At 38.6% G+C, this 20,700-nt stretch overlaps 1 long non-coding RNA gene across 2 annotated transcripts in view; it reads right to left on the bottom strand.

The window, feature by feature from the left end:
- The window catches only part of LOC122839272, a 36,760-nt gene extending 18,561 nt beyond the window's left edge, over positions 1 to 18,199 (bottom strand). For both annotated transcript variants that reach the window (XR_006372014.1, XR_006372015.1), the window contains exons 1-2: positions 18,073 to 18,199; positions 17,869 to 17,978 (exon numbers count right to left, since the gene is read on the bottom strand). This is a non-coding gene — a long non-coding RNA (uncharacterized LOC122839272). The remainder of the gene's footprint in view (positions 1 to 17,868; positions 17,979 to 18,072) is intronic.
- Between the last annotated feature and the right edge of the window lie 2,501 nt (positions 18,200 to 20,700).

Below are 20,700 nucleotides of genomic sequence, written 5' to 3'. Positions count from 1 at the left end.
AATCATTGATATTCAGGCTTAACTAAATCTGCTGTACCTTGTCTAAGTAAAATTTCTCAGTGAACTAACATACAGCTGCTGTATTTGGACATTTATGACCGGGCTGCCTTAACATTGTACTCTTAATATTTTCTTTAAGGTACTCAGTTCTCATCCATTCATTACTTTCACAAAAATAAACTGTCTTTAGATGTCTTACAGTTCAAAAGCAAAAATTGAAGCATTTTTTTTCATAAACTTATCAGATCTTTTTGTTGAGAACATTTTTCCCCAGCTTCCAAAGGCTAATACAGAATATTTTGAGTGCACTTCGTCTGGTCAGATGGACCAAATGCACCATTGCATGGCAGCCTTACCCCTGCCAATGTTTCTACATACTTCAACCAAAGCCAAAGAGTCAAGTGACGCATTTGTTGTTGTTTTTTATGTTTTCTACAAAAAGTTGGGCTTTCATTTCACAAGAATGGTGAGCTATAAAGTAGCAACTAATGCACTTGTTGTTGCACCTGAATATATAAACTATTTTGACAATAGAGAGATTACTGATGACCTCAGAGGACAATTTATGTTCAAGAAAGTGATGAAACATTTTGTTTCATTTAAAGAAGTAAATCCATGTAGTCAACTCAACAATTAAATGAAATAATTTAAAACGCTTAAGCACTGTCACTAACACAAAGAATTTATCATCTGGTTATTCAAGATTTTTTGCATAAATCTTGATGTATCTGGTGACAGTACCAAAGTCACTATTATTGGATTCTTGTTTGTGTGTGTATTTTTAACCTCCAGCTCAAAATAAGTAAATGAAAAAGAGAACATGAATTATTACCTTAAAGTTAACAAAGGATCTTATAAATTTAAAAATAAAGATGGAATTACAAAGGCCTCAGTTATGTTTCTTTTTCTGATTATTGATAGAAATGTACAGTCTTATAACATTAGAGACATCGTAAAAGATTTTTTTTTAGATAAGGGACATATTTATCACACTAAATCAAAGTACGTAAATTAAAAAAAGGTTTGATGTATGATAATTCAGCTATAGTGTTTGTAATAATTTTATGAGGGAATTTTGCAGCAAAAGGTAAAGAAAAGAGCAGGAGCACATTAACATGTTTGACTTTCCACTCCATGGTTACCATTAATGCACTATGATTTGAAATTAATGTGCAGAGAAATAAAGATGAGGAGGCAGAATATTTTTGACTCTGAGCTGCAGAGGTTCAGCTTAAAACTCAGAAAATGTGACGTTTTTCATAATGCATGCCCTCAAACTTTTCAACTCATCAGGCACAGTGTCTGACTTAGCTTAGCTTTCATCTGCTGCACATCATCAGCTGCAGCTCTCCTAACGGCTCAGATGTTCTTCGCGCTCCATGTTCTACTTTCCATCAACACTGACTGCATGGACTGAACCGCACGTGTTAGCATTTTGCACGACTTCATATCAGAGGATTGTTAATATTAACAATTACATAACGCAGCGGTTTTCATCAACAGCTTGAGTTAAAATGGAGATTTATTGCAAGCTGTTTTAGTGTGCTTGTTAAGTAGAGCAGACATGGATAACCACTGCGCAAATTTAATATTAAGAAGTGAAATTTTGTGCTGGTGGTATGGTTGCCTACTCCTGTTAGAAACTTGAATAAGCCAGTCTCTCTTTAGTTAAAAATGTCTTTGAGCATTAGCAAAATACTGAGAAAAGGCTGTATTTTCCTTTAACCACCAGTTGAAGTGAGATAATTTGCAAAACAAACAAAAACAAAATCGTCCTGCCCTAAAGTTAGGCAAATATCAGTGGCAGGCTATAATTGCATTTAGCATCTGCTTGAGTTGCTGAATTGGCATGATCACTGAAGCATTTGAGAGACATACGTCTGCAGCGGCTCTCCAGAGCAGCAGAGTGAGACTGCAGTGACAAACTTGCTGTCATACAATGGGTAACTTGTAGAAAAAAAAGAAACACAATACAGGCACTTACATAACTCAAACTCACAGATGTGGCCTCTCAAACATTTGTTCTAATGCATGCTTTCGCTCACTCCTTGTCTTCTTGTTCGACAACTCGCTCGACAATTTCTGACAATTCTTGACAGCAATTCAGAGACAGAAGGAACTCTTAGATATGGGTATTTTTGGCAGTAGGCTGAAAACATTCACTAAGTTTGAAGGGAAGACTTCAAAACTGTGAATGCTGGTGAAAACGTCATGTAATGCAATTCCTTACAACAGAATCCATGCCCCTTAAACATTTTTGCATTCTCCGGCATTCAAAGTCAAGAAACTGGGTGCACACGAGATGAACTGGCAGAACAGAGCAAAACAGAAAGATGCAGAATATCCCTTAAAAAAATCCAGTGCAACCTTCAGAATTCATTTGATAAGCAGATAAAGTCCACCTGTGCCGAATTTAATTTTACTATAAATAGACCTGTTCTGTGGAGAAATCCCAAGTTTTATAGAAAACAATAATGAACAAAAAGCCTCATGAAGACCAAGGGAGGTTGAGGCATGGCAAAAAATATCTGAGGCTTTAACAATCCAGCTGAAAATGGAAAAAATATGGCATAAATGCAAACCTACCAAGGCATGACCATCCATGTAAACCAATAGGTTGGACAAGCAGACAATCAGAGAAGCTGCCAAGAGATGCTCGGTTACTCTAGAGCACAGGTGTCAAACTCCAGTCCTCCAGGGCCGCTGTCCTGCAGTTTTTAGATGTGCCACAGGTACAAAACACTGGAATGAAATGGCTTAATCACCTCCTGCTTGTGTAGATCAGTTCTCCAGAGCCTTGCTAATGACCCAATTATTCTATTCAGGTGTGGAGCAGCAGAGGCACATCTAAAAGTTGCAGGGCAGTCGCCCTCCAGGACTGGAGTTTGAGACCCTGCTCTAGAGGATATGTCCACTAGAGCATATCCTCTATGCTAGTTGTTAATAACTATTAGCTATTAGCTGTGTTGAAAGAAAGGCAAGAAGAAAGCCATTGTTGAAAGTACACAATTTCCTGTTCAAAAGCCATATGTAGGAGGCAGAGGAAATGTGGATAATTTAGTTTCAGATGAGACCGTCATGGTGAAGAGAGAGCTGAGTCAAAAAGTGAAGCTCTCGATTTACCAGTCGATCCACATTCCCACCCTCATCTATGGTCATGAGCTTTGGGTCATGACCGAAAGAACGAGATCGCGGATAAAAGCGGACGAAATGGGTTTTCTCCGTAGGGTGTCTGGGCTCTCCCTGGGAGATGGGGTGAGAAGCTCGGTCATCCGGGAGGGACTCAGAGTAGAGCCACTGCTCCTTTACATCGAGGGGAGCCAGTTGAGGTGGCTCGGGTATCTAGTTAGGATGCCTCCTGGATGCCTCCTTGGTGAGGTGTTCCAGTCACATCTCACAGGGAGGAGGACATGCTGGAGGGACTATGTTTCTCGCCTGGCATGGAAACGCCTTGGGATACCCCCGGAAGAGCTGGAACAAGTGGCTGAGGAGAGGGAAGTCCAGGCCTCCCTTCCAAAGCTGCTACCCCCGCGAACCGACCCTGGATGGATGGATGGATGGGTTGCAACGTCATAAAATGATGAAAAGTTTAAAGGGTAAGAATACATCTTCCACTGTCTCTGAACATAATAATTACACAGCAGAAACGCAATAACATTATGAGCTAAAATTTGAACTACTGAGCACTGGAGAACAAAGATACTGGAAGAAGTATGTGGCTATTGTTGGTAACTGTTGTTTTAAATAACTCTTGCAGCTGCAGTGCAGCAGTGAACTTCAAACAAACAGTTCAGATATTCAAAGATTTTCAGCAATTACAGCAGAAACTAGGTAAATGTGGCTCATTGATCCAAAGGCAGCCTCTTCTTAGTGAGGCTTTAGTGAGCACTTCTGTTTGCCTTTTTCCAGCTTTAAAAGCTCTGAATAGATTTAAGTAGGTAATTGCAGGTTCTACTCTCCTTTATTTGTCCTTCCTCCTATCTATTTCAAACCATCTTCTCATGCATTTGCCTTTAACTGTCTTGAATAAAATGTTGTGGGACAAAAATCAGCAATCTGTTTGTATAAGGAAGTATAAGGAAAGCGATATTTTGACCTCCCTTCCTCCACCTTCTCTTTAACAGTTTGTTTTTCTCTTCCTTTCTGCTACATGTTTTTGTCCGGCACTCGCGGCAACATCAGACCGGGGCCACCAGGTGACCCCACAGATGGCACTTTGACACTCAGATGTGAAATCAGGTGTTGTCCTGTACAGATATGCATATTTAGTGTCACATTATACGGTATATTAACACAGTGTGTTAGCCATTCAAGGTAATGTCTAAGTCACCAGTGGCAGGATAAGGAAGAAGAGAGAAAAGAATGAGGAACTTTGTAAATAATTATTTGTCTTGTTACTTTTCAAGGGTAAGGCTGACTTAAGGGTCATAAAAAGAAAACGAGAACAGGAATTGTTGATGGATTTCTAATCAAGGCCAACGAGATTGAATTAATCAAATTCTCTGTCTTTCTTCTGCGTATGTGCCCATTAACTGCATCAGTGCAAAGCAGCCACAGTTAAATCTAGAGAACAAAAGAGTTTCCTGAAATTAAAATATAAAGATGAACTGACATGTACACAGTATCCACAGTGGACCTCTATCTGTTCAAAATCTAGTACTTGAGGAGTCTGCTAATTGTAACTTAGTTATTCCTGGAAAACCTGCCCACTTGTGGAGTTTTTATATTGTGTGTTTAAGATATGCTAAAAAGAAAGCAACATGAGAAGCTGAAATGGTCATCGGACCATTAAGCATTTTTAAAGTACCAGATGTCGTACTGCATGACTTCTAACCCATTCGCCACTGAGGATGGCCTCAATCTTGGTCGAATTGTGTATGGCAAATGAATAAACAAATAAATGACAGAATTCTAAATGTGTCCATAGGACATGAAACAAAAATGCCATTATAGTAACAAATACACAGTCTGCATATCGATGCATCTGAAAACTAATTTTATGTGGTTCCAAATGTGAAAAAGGAAGCATATTTTGCAAATGGACTGAACTTATACAGCTCTTTTACACTCAGCGCTTTACACTACAGTCACAATCACGCATTCGCACACAAATTTACACACCAATGCACAGATCTGTAGGCAACTTGGGGTTAAGTGCCTTGCCCAGAGTCACATCAACATGTGACAGTAGGAAGCTGGAATCGAACCTACAATCTTCCAATCACAAGACAACTACTCTACCCACAGAGCAACAGTTGCCCCCAGTTGTGTTTGTTGATTTCTGTTAAGGTATGTAGTGTATTTTAAAATAAATATATATATTAGTGACATTAGGAATAACTGTGACTTTTCTAATTTAAATAAAATAATTTAAACTTTAAATTGTATTTCCTAATACTTGTAAATGTCAATCTATGAAACATTTTGGTGTCTCCTAATAGGTTTTTGCGTGTGAGCCTTATTTGTTTGCTTATCTGCTGAGTTCACAGACAGAATAATTTTTATGTTAAAAACGTTCAGTTGGCAGAGCATGCACACCGTGTGCAGAAGCTTTAGTCCTCAACACAGTTGTCCTGCTTTTGATTCCATTTGTTCCATGTTTTCTCCACCTTATTTCTCGTCTCTCAGCTGTTCAATAAATTTTTGTGCCAAAAAAACCCCAAAAAACAACAAAACAATATATAGTTTCCATAGTTTGGGATTATGGGAGATTATGCAAAATGTGTCTTAAATAATTTTAATGAAAGTCAGTGGAGTCCTTACATCAATAGAAAGATTGTGATCAAATGGTAGCTTCTTGGCCACTCTATTGTTTCCTCTGGGTTGGTGGTATATCTCTGTCTCCCTGTAGGTTTGTAGGAGGTTTTAGAGATTTACACGAGATGGTGAGCTGTTGGCAGCACCTCCCAATCACACTCCCACTGGGCGCTCTGTCCACAGCAACGCTTCTCCATAAGCGCTTCATCATCAAAGTACCTAAAGCAGTTCTTTTAATAGGTGATGTGATGCGAATTAAAGCATGGAAAGAATGATAATGCTGCAGATGTGAAAGTTAACAGTTATGTATCAAGCTACAGTAGAACAATATGTGGACAAAACCAAACTTCACCCTTAGGGTTTCTGCAGCTAACTTCGTATTAATCCAGTCAAGCAGCCACCATGATGGCTGGGTTTTGGTTTGATTGCAACCTGTCCTTGCCAAGCTGAACTCCACAGCAACGTCACACTCTGATTCATGAGTTTGTGCCTGCTGTCATTCCAGTTTTATGGCCAGTATTGGCAAGCAGCTTTTTCACACGTGCAGAGCCTTTCTAGAGTTCCTTCTCTTTCTGTCTCTCCCTCCCTTCAGCTCGCTCCATTTATGCTAGCATGAATCAGCACTCCCTTCTTTTCCCCCCAATGTAAATGATGATGTATTTTAGGGTAGAGGAAAACAGAGGAATGAAGAGGTACACTGTGGTCTACACCTTACGTTCTACCCAAAGACTAATTTTCTGAGTTCTAAGTGTTTAAACATTTCCTCCATAATAAGCACACCTTCCTACAGCACACAGCAGCTCTGAGTGTTTTTGCCAGCACATTACACTGACACAGCTTAGACCTACAGCTTGGCTTTTACTGCTGAGTAAATCTTAACAGTATTTTAATGTCTTACACATCCTTAATGCACATGAGACATGTCACCTTCAGTGACAGCACTGAGGCCTCACGCACGAAGACTTGCATGGATGTTCAACCAAAGATTTGTGAATGCTGAAATCAAGAAAACTCTTTGCAATTTAGACATGTGAATGTGTGTGTGCAAAAGGATCCGGCTACATTTTCTTTGCACATACCAATAAAGGCAAGTTTATTTGCAAAAGACATTTCAGCAACAAAGCATTTCAAAGTGCTTTACATGATGAAAACATAAAAATATATATATATATATATATATATATATATATATATATATATATATATATATATATATATATATATATATATATATATATATAATATGTAGTGGAATGGTAGAGGAAAGTAATGAAAAGTTGAAAAATGAGCTAAAATTAAGAATGCTCCAGCTAATATTAGTAGAAAGCAACACGAAGCAATTATGTTTTTAGCCCAGTTTTTAGCCCTACATGTGTGATTCTTCGGGCTATATGATCAGATATCATGTCTACTCGTGGGAAGACGAGAAACTTTGAATGCGAGTTTGAGAAGCTCCTAAATGAGGTATCAGGAAATAAAAAAACTAACTCAAGTTGTAATATGTTATGTGCATAATCAGACAGCCATTGAAGTTGTGCACAACCCACATGGATCGCACACACTATGTCTGAAAATGAACATAGAAGTGTGCCTGAAAATAAATGAGACCGCAACTTTTACTTTTCAAACTTTTGTCATGTGCGTATTCACAGAACTACTGTAAATACAAAAACACCCAGGAGTCTGGTGGAGTGCTCTGCATCTGTAGTACATCATGTACAAATATGAAATAATTCATTTCAAGCATTTCCAGGGAAGTATGCCGCAAAAATAAAGTCTTTAATGCGTGTCCCTGTCAGGCCCATTGTCACGATGGTGGTTAAAAGCATTTGGGCATCACTTAAAGTTGCATCATAGGTTGATAAAATGAAAATGTTTCTTATCACCAGAAATACATTCGTCCAGTTACAGCATATATATGCACACAGTTACTCAACTCAAAAATACTGCATCGATTCCAAAGGGAAATTTAATGTAACTCAATTCAAAGTCTTCAAAGAGTTATTGTAGACAGTGATGCAGTTGGGAGGAAAGATCTCTCATAGCGGTCTGTATTACAGTGAATCATTGCATTACATCAGAAAAAAGGGCTAAAATTGTATTTTGACTTTATTCTGCGCCGATGCACTCAATGGGATGTTTGTAAATTCGGCATGTAGATAATTCTTTCCCACACAGCTCAGATATCTCTGCCGGGGCAGGACAAGTCTATTGGCCCCTCACACATACCTGTATCAGGAAACCCATTGTGGTTTAGCAGCTGCATGGATAGAGGAAACACATATTCCAGTTTCAGAGTTAAACAAAAGTTTTTAATGTTAGCGCTTCAAAACAGAACTATTCTATGTCACAACATTCCTGTATTTCAATTTCCTTGTAGTAACATTTCAGAGGAGGAGCAGTTTTCTTGGGCCACATTGGTTCAATCAAGTATTGTCTGTGGAATAAATGAAATTCTTCTGAACTTTCTCTCACATGATCAGCAAATGACTGAAGGAGCTGGGCAAACTTTTTGAGTGAAAAATAACATGAAGTCATGATTTCATTAATGGAGGAGGATGTGCATCAATCACTCACTTCAAGTTAAACAATAAGTGTTGCAATAAATATGAGCTAGAGAGGCCAGGGAAGCTCACCGTTGCTTAATGTGCTAATTAATGAACTGATATGAGCTTGTTGGGTGCAAAGAACATAACACAATAAAAGTTAAAATGCAGAAAATAAGAGAAAGCAACATCAGTACAGTAATAAGAACAAAACAAAGTAAGACATTCTTGCATTACCAAGATGTCTTTACATTGACATGTTTTAGATCTACAGATTGTTTTAGTGCCAAGAATATTGCGCCAAAATGAACAGGTTGTTTAGCAAAACTACCACCAAGTCTTCTGCTGTCGTTTGTGAGAGCACCAATCATCACTTGAAGTGACTTGGAGATATGTCTGAAAGTGTACAGACTACCATATTGATGTAAAACCTAAAACAATCCATGCAAATTTTTTCCATCGTGAATCAATAAATACATGCAAGGAACATAAAAGAAAAAATGAGAGAGGAGTGAGTTCTGCTTTTTATGTGTATATTATACTGAGAAGAGGATCCATCACAGATCAATAACTCGCCCCTCCCAGCCAAACCTTTGGTCCATGACCACATCTAATCTTAAGACTGCAAACCGATTCTATACTTAGCCTGTCGTTTCCCATATGAATAGTTAAATCTTCATATTACAAAATGGTTTTAAATATGTGCACAGGTCTGTGCTAACATATTTGCTTTAAAAAAAAGTGCTTTGTTACCAGATGGCAACATGCTTAAATCCTCAAACCACTTAAGAGTAAAATAGCTTCCTGAACTAATAGCCACTCATCATTAATTACATTTGTGGGTTACACAAAACCCCGCCAGTGCAGCTGCTTAGGAAAAACATGGCACTGCACATTTCCATCAAACCCACCTAAATCCTTTATCCTTCATTATTGTCTTTAAAGGCAGAATGCAGTTAAGTACAAACTTAATCCATGTCTTAAATTTCAACAATTTTATTTCTTGCAGCAACGAACTGCAGATGTTTTTTTTTTTTTTAATCACTTTACGCTGACTCTTTGCTGATCTTACTAAGAAATAAAACTTCTTCTGTTTCACTTGTACATATGAGAATACAGTATTGAAATATAAAATAGGCATGAATCAATAATTAATATAGATGAGTTGTTAGTGAGTCCTTCATTCATACTTTTACTTTATAAAATACTTTTTTATGGAAGAAAGGGAAGCCTGGCCAGCCAGAAAAATGCAGCAGGCATCTAATTGGCATTTGGACCGCCATTTATTTATTAATTTTTCAAAAACTGAAACAAATAATCTAAAAATGCTAAAATGTAATTTTACCTTCTGTTGCTATTGAAAGTGTTTCAGTTTCCTGGCCAGTCTTTGCAGATGGCCACTCTTAATGGTTTTGCTTCTTCTCTTCCTTTTTTTTTAGTTTTTCCGTTGCCTCTTGCTTGTCTTGTCATGCTAGTAAGAAGGAACCCAAATCCAGAACAAAAAGAGATTAAATACTGATCGGAGGAGGAAATGACCAAGAAACCAGAAGAACTAATCAGATGCAAACAGAGGAAGGCATGAAGAGGTGCATAAGGTAATAATAATCTTTATTTAACTATAGAAAAGCCACATTGAGATCTACCTTCTATTTTAATGGTGCTTCAAGATAGCAGCACCATTTACAGGTACCAGCATTTAGATTCATGCAGGAACATACGTTTTAGTTTTAAAACATCGAAGCAAAAATAAAAATCAGCAAAATTTTTTGCAATTAACAAAACTCTTTGCTTCAAGGTCTTTTCGCAGTGCTTTGAATTCACCTAGTGTGACTTGCTGTGTTATTTTAGACTTTTTTCTGAAAGTCATTCCAGGCTGAGGAGGAGGCACATTTAAATGCTCTCTAAAAATCTGTTCCAACAAACAAATGGAGAAAGTCCAGGAAACAATGTGGGACTTAATCATAAAAGCAGTCAGAGAAGGAGGGAGTCCTGGTATACATTTACCAGTATACACAAAAAGGATCGTTAGTGACTATTTACAAACAGAGAGAGAAGGACGACCAGCAGCTGCATCCAAATGACATTGGTGAACATGGCATCCACAACTAGCAATAAAGCAAAGAGCAAACAGCTCTCTTAAAATCGCTATCAGGGGCTCTACAAAATGAGTCTGGAGGCTGCAAACGGCCCCTGGGCCACACTTTGAGCACACCTGGTCTAGTCCATTGATTAACTTTTTTAATGGTCGTTTATTGTGGTTAGCTGCAAACTTCCAGCACATTTTAAGACCCCATACACAACGCCCTCCACACACCCCGAAGACGCATCACTGATAGTTAGTTTTCATTCATAGTTTTCACTGCAAAATTAGGTGTTAATGTCCTGCTTGTGTTTTACAAATTTTCTTTTATTCAAATTTTTTTTAAAATAAACTTGATTAACTGGCTCACACCTAAACACATTTGTAACCTCATTTAATGTACACTTACCTGAAAACACATTATTGCGTATTTATCCATCCACAATAGTTTGTTTTTTCTTAGTTCAAAGGATTTTTCAATAAGTGTGAAGATACAGAATCCTAAAGTTTACTTTTCCATTTCTGCGAATTACTTAATAGAAATACGTTTCAAGTATATTACTTGGAAAAATGTGTTTGTGTTTATACATATTGTTCTCTGATTTATTAAAAAGAAAAAAAAAAGCTATTATTTAACTACATTACATTAGATACTGTAAATATGTATGTGAGAGAAGTAAGCAGGAAGTGAATGATTAATCGCAACTCCACAGTAGCAGATGCAGTTACATGAACAGCAAGGAGCAGAATAATGTCCATAGAAACAGTCGTCATCCTGCCATATTGCTCCCTGACCGTAGGAATTACTACAACGCTTTGGGCCGCAGCGAGAGGAATATCTTTAATGTTTGTATCACAGTAAGCAAGCAACTGTAGTTGAAGTAGATTTTCTTGTTTTATTTTTTACGTAATGAAAATTAGTAAGACAAAATGAAATTGCTTTCACAATATGTCAAAAATAAAAAAATAATTACTCATCTATTCAAAACAATCAATTCAGATATTCCATTCACTTTGTCGGCCACATGTGCAAAAAAAATAAAAAGTAAAAGAAAGAAATCCACCTGCTAGGCATTCAGACTACTCCTAAAAACATTTGTGATAGACTAAGAGTGAGGAAGCTAAGAGATCACCGACTCTGCATAATCCATAGCAACAGATCTCCAGAGTCACACAAAAACGGTTCATATGACACTTCATGGAACTGGTTTCCATGGCTCAGCAGCTGCATCCAAGCCTTGCATCAAAATGAGCAATGCAAAGCGTCATCACTGGATCATAGAGCAGTGGAGCCATGTTCTTAGGAGTTACAAATCATGTCTCTTTGTCTGACAATCCGGCAGGAAAGTCTGTCTTCGGCAGGTTCCAGGGGAGCAGCATTTGCTTGGCTGTACTGAGTCAACTACAAACTTTGTTGCAGAGCAGATCGTCGTGGTAATCTGTTTATTCAAGAGCTGCGCTTCTGTCCCGAGTTACAGCGAAAGGAACTTTTGATGACTCGGCACGCCAAAGCATCGTGGATGAACTGATGTCACCAACTTTGGGAGGGAAGCAAGATGCTTAAAGACACGGATAAGATCATATGTTGTAAATGAACTTGACTGGCCTGAATAGTCGTTACTTCAACCTGAAAGAACATGTTTGGGATGAATTAGAGAGGAGACTATGAGCCAGCCCAGGATGCCCAACATCAAAATAGTTTCTGGAAGAATGGTCAAAAATTCTCTTAAAGTCATCAATAAATCCTGAACAAAGAATACCCAAGAGACTTGGAATAGTTAAACTTGTAAAGAATTAAGGATAGATTACCGATGAGATGTCGCACAAATTAATGTATGTATGAAGGTGACCAGAAAAAATCTTTTCTAAAACCTTAAAAATGAGAATTTTTAAGGTTTTGGAAGCTAGTGGAAAAAAAGAAGAAAAGGAATTGCAACTTATTCTCGGTTTGCTGAGTTAATACCCCTCCTGTTCCAATAATTAATGGAACTCACCCCAACGTTAATAAGAGGTTGATCAGCTCTTTTCCCGGATGACTTCCTGCTGGTTTCATTTGTTTTGCCATCAGTATACTGCTGACTCCAACAGCACCTGTTAGGATCACCTGTGGCCTTTATAAATTTCTATACAGGCCGGAAGAAGAGCTTTGAAACCTTGAACAGTGTGGCAGAGGAGAGAAGTACGCAGAGGATGCAGTGATAAATTACCCTTGTCAACAGACCATCCATCTTGCCTCGTTTGTGTTGACACGTTAAAACATGGACCGCGGAAGGGACATAAATACTGTGGCCAGTTTATGACCTGTGACTGTGACTTTTGACCCATCCTATATCCATGGAGGCAGTGGAACAAAACTAAAGGTTGCAAATTGATCAGGAAGTTATTCACATTTCCGGCAGGTTTAAAGTGTAATCCTAAAAAGAATAGGCAGTTCTTCCAAAAAAAAGAAAGTGATTGCTTCATTTCGAGTGGATGTCTGCTGGGTGGTTTAGCCTCTTTGTTTGCGGCAGGCCACATGGCACACTGAATTCTAATGAGAAATGGCAACTCGTCTCACTGCAAGCTCTAATCCGGATTACAACAGTAAATTTCTCCTTCCAAAGTGGTGTGAAATTGTTTGATTTTTCACAAATCTCCAACCACTTGATAAAAAGGCTCCGACACGCCAAGGTATTAGAAGCACCTAGCCGAAACAAAGTCTAACTAACACACAGGCAGGGAACTCATCCACCAATCAAATGGGTTTCAGGGCCTTTGCACAAAGAATCTCGCAAAGCTCAGGACGAAAATTAGTAAAGTTTCGAAAAGAGAATTTGTCAAAATTACACGCAGTTTGCATACACATCTGAAAAGCATATGTAGAGACATACGAGACATACTTAGGAATCACTGTCCCATCAAGTGGTTTCCCTACGTGTGAGAGGAGACCTTATGGTTCTCGCTGAATAAAAGTTGTAATTAAAAGAAAAGAATTCATAAAAGCTGTAAACAAGCCGTTTTTGATACAGTTTAAAGAGATGTTTCAATCTTATTTCATCTTAAATGTGAGCCGACACAAAAATCTGCATGAGTTTAGGACAGTCCATGCTGTGAATTGTGTGCAAACATAAAGCAGGCTTGAAAACAGAAGAAAACTCACAACTTTATGAATTTGCCCCTCGATGCAGGTGGAGTGAAGTAAACAAAAGGTTGTGTCATTGAAGATGTGTTTAATTCATAGCATTTGGTCTGCAAATTCTTTAATCAAATATGCCAATTTGTCAAATTATGACAAATATGTCAAGAGCAGCTCAAATTGGACACTTGACACACTGGTGAAAAAAAAACAAACTGTTTCAAGGCCCATCTAATATTAGCTCACTGAGTGGCAGAAGCTTAAATAAAAGAAAAAGCTGTCATGATTACTAGACATATGGCTAACCAACGGTTGGCCTTCCACTGAATGTGCAGACAATTGTGCTTAAGAAGATGCCATTTGGATCAGAATAAATGTAAACGCATTCAAATTGTAAATTAATTCTTTTGTGATGTAAATAGAAATAAGTAGGAAAGAAAATGAATAAGTCTTAGTGAGGCTTAGCGGTCTGAACAGCCAGCCATAAAGCCATGGCAACAGTGAGCATCCTTCCATCTTGACAATAGAGTGGTGGATCTGTTGCTAGACGTGTATTAGGAGGCTGTTGCACATCTGAACTAAAACCTAAAGCAGGAATGGAAGTAGTCAAGATTACAACCACCTAGTGGCCAGTGCTACTGCTAGTTACCATTGGGATTGAATACAGGCAGATGGAGAAACACTGCTGCCAAGCAGATTTCTAAAGCTCTTATTAAACGGGTTAAAGGACGACACGGCTTGATCAATGTTCTCCAGAGAAGAAAAGCACAATTTTGTTTTGTCAGTCTCAAGGAGATACTTGATAAAGTGTGTAATTATAAGTTCTCCACATGATTTTGTCAAATTCTGATAAAATTAAGAACAACACCTCTGCGAAATGTTTCTGCTCACCATACAGGAATGAGCCTAGAGAAAGAAAGTCTCCACTCTCATCAGTCCGCAGGTGACCAATCTGATAGGAGAAAAACACAGCAGGAGTAAAGGTTCCCAGGAGCTGCAGTGGAAGTGCGTTCCCCTGTAATACAGGACCCGTCTTGGTCCGGTCCAACTGTGACCGTGGTGTCACTGGACCCCAGAGTTTGAGCCTGAAAATGAACTATTTATATACCAGGCTTCAGGGCTGGTTTAATAACTGGTTACCCCAAGGACTCTCTCATTTTTCTTTGATTTTTTTTGTCTTCGTCTCTCTTTTTTTCCCCCCCAAGCATAGTGCTTTGCTCTAAAAAGTGTTCTTAAAACCTCACTGGTTTTTTTCTGAGTAACTGAGAGCTGTTTATCAAAACCTTTTATTTCACTCTTCTTGAAATAAGAAAAACTCAAGAGGGTGATCAGCTTTTTTCTCTCATTGCTTTGCCTTAGCGAAAGAAAATGTTCTAATTTATTAAAGTCACATAGGCTTTGAAAGATTCAAGCATGAAATAAGAATTAATTTTAACAAGTAAAAGGCACATTACATCTTTTAAAAATAATTTTGTTTTACTTTCTCTTTCAGGGGCAAAGGACAAATTGTTAGTTATTTTCCATGTTCACCAACTCAAACCAAGAAGGTCAAATATTTAGATTTCTGTACATTTATGCTTGAATCATGTTTTTGATTTAGGAAGGCTCACTACACAATCGATGAAAAATTTAATTGGTTAAGAGAGACTACGCACATTTCTCTGACATGTCTGTTTATCTTATAGGTCATATTATTACTGTACGTAATCAACATGCCAAAATATGCTTTATAAAACACTAAAGAAAACCCCAAATGCTTCAAAACAAAAATATATATATATAATTGCTTCACTTTATTAGAATTACTCTGTGCAAAATTATTCAAAAATTGTTGGTAATTCCTTCCTAAACATCAAACCTTCCATCCTTTTGATACTTCAAAAGGTTCAAGTAATTTTTCTTTTTTACCCTTTAAAGTATGACTTCAGCTAAGAGGATGCCCTGAAGGAACCCGGCATTATAGCAGAGAAAACAAAGCAGCATTGTGTGTACTGAAATGATTGAAATGACTGAACCTCTATTTTAAGAGTTTCTCTTTCGTTTTTTCTCTAAGGTAAACGTACAAGTAACTGGCGGTTTCTCTGTTGGATGTGTGAGGTACTGTTCAGCTTTTTCTCTTTATCACAGAGAGTCATTAAGGAGGTCTAGATGAGCTGTAATGTATGTGTGAGCGTCTGTTCAAACCTTTCTTCCTTCTCTCTTGTACAAAGAATTTCTAATAGGAAATGTGAAAATCATTATTATGTCACTCCTTCAGCACAGTTTTACCAAGAACATCGCAAGCGCTCAATAAGATTTCACAAACAATAAAACTTTTAAGTTATGAAGGTCTGTCTACTACTGCACACTTCTTTACTGCAGTTGCTAAGAAACTCTGCCGGTGAGCTCCTACTTGGTAATCTTCATAATCACTAAGCAACCACTGAATTCAACCTATAGATGCAAAGTTTTTATAGGAAGTTTGAAATCTTTGTTCCTCAATATGTGCACTAGCTAATACTGCTATAACACTCTGATTTGGCACATTTTTTCTGGAGGACTGATCTGATTAAGATGGCTCTTTAGACACATTTCATACATAGGGAATGTTGCTACAGCTTCAATTTTTAACCCAGATACTGACTGACTCGGCTGGCTTTAGTAATCACTGCAGTGTGAGAAAGGTGCACAAAATGGAGCATTTCACCTTGCAAAAATCAATGAAGAGAGCAAGAGAAGGAATATAATTCAAGTCACAGTGCTTCCAGGTAAAAACTATGGTAAACAGTAATGACTTTGGTTCATTTGTCAAAGCGTGAGTGAAGGTTGTAGCGAAGAGATCCTACACAATGCTGGGTGGGCACGCAGGTGTCGCAGCACCGACCAGCTGTTCGTGGCTGCCAGGACAATGTTTGTCCTTTTCTGACACGTCACCGTGTCTCCAAACACCTGTTTTCCTGTCATGACTGCATATTGTCCCGAAGTCAGCTTTGATCTCATTATGAAACATTAGGCATAATTTTCAGCTGCACAAATGTGCAAAGAGATAAAAGAAAAAGGAAAAAATACGTCCATAGACAATGTCAAACGACTAAGTCACTCGCTATCAGTTCTTTACGAATGAAGCACAGACTTCACACCGGACTGCTTCCATGCATAATGCATATATTCAGTGATTTTGATTACACAAATGTGTCATTGCCATAAAAAATTTACAGAAAAGTCAAGTGGACAGATTGATTTTCTTTTGTTGTTAGCAGGTATTTTACTTCTCACGTGCCTCTTTTACAGGACTGCACATATCCAGAATTAGTCTTATTCGTGTACTTTCAAAGGTTTTGATACTATAGAAGTAAACACAGGGTTTTACATCTAAACTGTTCTCAAAACTAATTTCTTAGAGTCAAGTAGTGACACATAACAGTTAATCCCGATCGGATCCATTTTATTTTTTGCAAATACTGCATGTGCTATGTATAAGTAACTGTACACATTTATTTTTGTGCCTGAAAGCAAAAGTTGGTGGCTGTAACTGAATTATGTGGCCATGTTAAAGAAGGATACTGCCCTCAACAGTGTCTGCCTCTTTAAATATATGTTAGATCGTTCAAGGAAACAGAGATCATCCAGAGGGAGACGGGAACGTCACTGTTCTTGCCCAGCTGCCGAAGGCTGTGCCATTAAAGTCGCAATAAAACCTGTTGCTATGTAATTTCCACTTTGGTTAATTCAGCGCCTCTCAGCAAACCATTTCAGGGCTTTTGTTGCAAAGAGTCCTGAATTATCTAGCAGTGTCAGCAGACGATTGCTGCATCCTTGGGTTACACAAGCTGATCAGTGACTACATGTGAACTCTTTGGTTCTCCTGTCCTGCTAATGAGAAGTGACAGAAACATACAACCGTGAGTGACCTGATCAGGTGTGGAAGGGAAAGGAGATGGAATCATGATGGCTAATCACAGGTGAAGTAAATGATGCTAATTATCACTTAATAAACAGTGCAGGAGAAATTGCTTGGGAGGAATAACACATTTGGTTTCAATTATTGGAAGAAGCAAATGCAACACAAGTCGTAAGAGACAGATAAAAACATCTTCAGTAGTAAAGATTAAGAAAATCACAAAAAAAAAAACCACTTCAAAGTAAGGCTTATGAGGAAAACGCAGGCCACAGTGGATTGAACACTGGCTCCTGTGGGAGAGTTGAGCCCGGCCCAAAAAGGTCACAAGAACTTCCCTCCATCCAGGCCTCCCAGCTGCTGCCATCACAGCCAACATGTCATGTCCCCAATAATCACAGACAGCAAAGAATAACTCCGAGGTGGTGAAAAATGGGGAAGTGGGAAGGGGTTGAGATGTGGTTATGAATTGTAGGTAAGGTGGTTTGCTTACTGTTGGAGTGCTGCTTGGTTAGAAATGTCCTGCTTCTTTGTTCCAGGAGAAGTGTCATGAGCTGGTCAAGCGTAGGTGAGTAACGGCGGATTGTTGTGGGGAGATCCTGACTGAATAACACAAAACACAAAGTTGGAATCAGTTAACTGAAGTATATAAGCACAGAACTCATTGAGGAAACGTAAAACTAGAGAGTTGGTAGACCTGATTACTGCTTGTGAGAGTAAAACCATCTGGGATTTTCCCTCAGGGAATCCACTTCTCCTGATTGGGTTTGATGAGCTCCAGTTGAAAGAACACACCTGCCGGTCACACCCTGCAATCAGAAGGTAAAAACACAGACGACTGTCAATGTACACGGCCCTGTAGCCATGACAACAGGCAAATAAAGGGACTGCTACAGCTCCAGTTTCTAGCAGCAGTTTAGCAGGAAAATCAAGAGTGTCTCCCATAAAACATGTCAATATTTCAATATCCTGTGCCTACCTACACAAATGATTTCACAGTCAACTTGGCATCTCAATATCTTTCAGCCCATTATGTTTTTGTTTTTCTTTACTTCTCTGCTTTACCGTTCACTTTAATTATTGTTGTTGCTTTTTTCCAGGCTCTCCATACATCTGTTTCAAATGAAATTAAAGCTTTAAAGCTGAATTAATTTGGTGAAATATGTGTGGGGCATGTAGCAGAAACCTACAAGCACACGGGATGTTTGGTATTGCAGGCGATTGCAGAATACTAAAGGGATTTTACAAAAGCAAATTGGGAAATGAAGATGAGACGGAAAAACAGAAATTTGATGTTAGCGGGTGTGCATGCCAGCAAATATTTCCTTTAGAAATTTTATGTTTTTTGTCTTTTGATGCAAACAAGTGCTTCTAGAAGTTGCACATTAATAAAAAATGTAGGCTGGAGGACTGCTGTTGGGAGCTTGAAAGGAGAACGTAAGCATGTGCATCCCTGAAGACTACGAAAGACATAGGCCTGAATGTTAACTCGATAACTTCCTATAGAGCTTTTTAATTATTGATTTATCAAGAGGGTTTGCAGGCAACGCCAAAAAGAGTTCTGCAAGCAACCAAGTGTGCAAATGTTGCAGTAATAGATGGAATTTAAATATGCAAAAATTGATAAAGCCATTCTTAAAGTGGGGTTACACAGCATCAAGACGTTATAGACTTAAAGGGGTAATGCATGCATTTTCCAGGCACATTGTCCCATTTTATGACATATTCCAGTAACTATATTATCTTCAGTTGGTATAAAAATGCTGCATATATTAAACACGACTAAAGAAATCTGACTTTGTAAATTGACACCTTTGAAATTGGCCTCTGTCTCTTTAAGAAGCCTCTACGCAGCCTCACAATAATGCTTTTCATTCTGCCGTTAACAGTATTTCCAGTAGTTAGGGTGATAAGCTTAGCAGACTTGCAGTTCCACCAGGTGTTTGCTAATTGCTGCTGCCACTAGTCTGGAGGAGCTGAGTGACTCTGAGGTACTCTGAGACTGCAGCACCAGGAGGGACTTTGTGGAAGCAAACGCTTAGGCACCACCAAATGGTTAGATTGGGAGAGTCAATAATTTCTCACTCAGACATGCATGAAAAAAATCAAAGTTACAGTCAGAGTATGTTTTGGATGAAGGAATAACATTATAGCATGATATAAAACTCAAAGTCTATTTTACATAATACTGCTCTGCCCCCCCGCCCTTTAGAAAACTGAGGCCTTAACGTCTCATAATCCAGAGGGGAAGGCTGCGGGTTTCAGAGAAGCTGAGGCAACAATGGCAAAACCCAGGGGGAGGTGGTGGGAGTAGCCATGAGCATAATTTTTCACAGGAAGGAATTACAGCCTGCTGGTACAGCAGAGAAGAAGGTGCAATGATTAGGCAGCTGGATTTCAAAGTATAGCAGAGTTCAGTAACAATTAATACGCATCAAATGGGATTCGAGGCTTATTGGCTTTTGAGACATGAGTAGCTGTTTTTTTTTTTGGTTTTTTTTTTCTGACCTGCCTCCGATTACAGTTGCTTCTGTCACACTGATGTGGTAGACTATTACTAAAGCTCAATTTCATTTGTATAATTGAAGGTTGACTCTTGTGCACTGACTGCGAGGTACCACTGCGGTATAAAAGTAGCTCATTGTTGACCTCTTTTCTCCTTCTCTGTGCTGGCTTAATTTCTCCAGACTATCTTGAAAATTCTGGCTCCACGACTCCTGCACTACACAACAGTCGCACAAACGATCCCAGAGAAGCACACACAGACATTTGCACGGGCCTAAAGTGCTCAAGCTTGCTTATTTACAATTTTATACATTTTGAGAGAATGTTTTGTATCATGAACAATCAACCTACACAAATTAGTCTGCCATGCTTGACGGAGTACGGCTTGATGCATGCATTATTATATTAAACAGCTGTGAGTGTATTTTTCTTGCTGATTTTTTTATTTTTTTTCTTAAACAGCAATTTGCTGTTGCATTTTTATTTTCTAATTGAAATGAAATCCTAACAGCATGACAAGTGATAGTGCTGCCACATCAGTTCACGGTCTGTAAGAGGGGGGAAAAACATGACTCGGTGTAAAACTGATTAATCTGGTGCTGTGTACCGTTTAAACTATGTGAAATGTGCAAACTGGGAAAGCCGTAATGCTCTGTGGTCCCATTCCATCTGCTAGAGAGCTCAGAGGAGCAAGAACGTGGGCTCTTTCCGGGCTCTTGTGATGCCGAGTGGCCTCACAGCGCTGTGTTCGTGTTCAACCTGACCTCAGCACGGCCATATCAGAGTGGATGGCATTTTACAGCATGAGGCCACTCACAAG

The sequence above is a fragment of the Gambusia affinis genome, linkage group LG11 (genome assembly GCF_019740435.1).
Source record: "Gambusia affinis linkage group LG11, SWU_Gaff_1.0, whole genome shotgun sequence".
Lineage (NCBI taxonomy): Eukaryota > Metazoa > Chordata > Actinopteri > Cyprinodontiformes > Poeciliidae > Gambusia > Gambusia affinis.
This window is presented reverse-complemented; position numbering and strand designations above follow the sequence as displayed.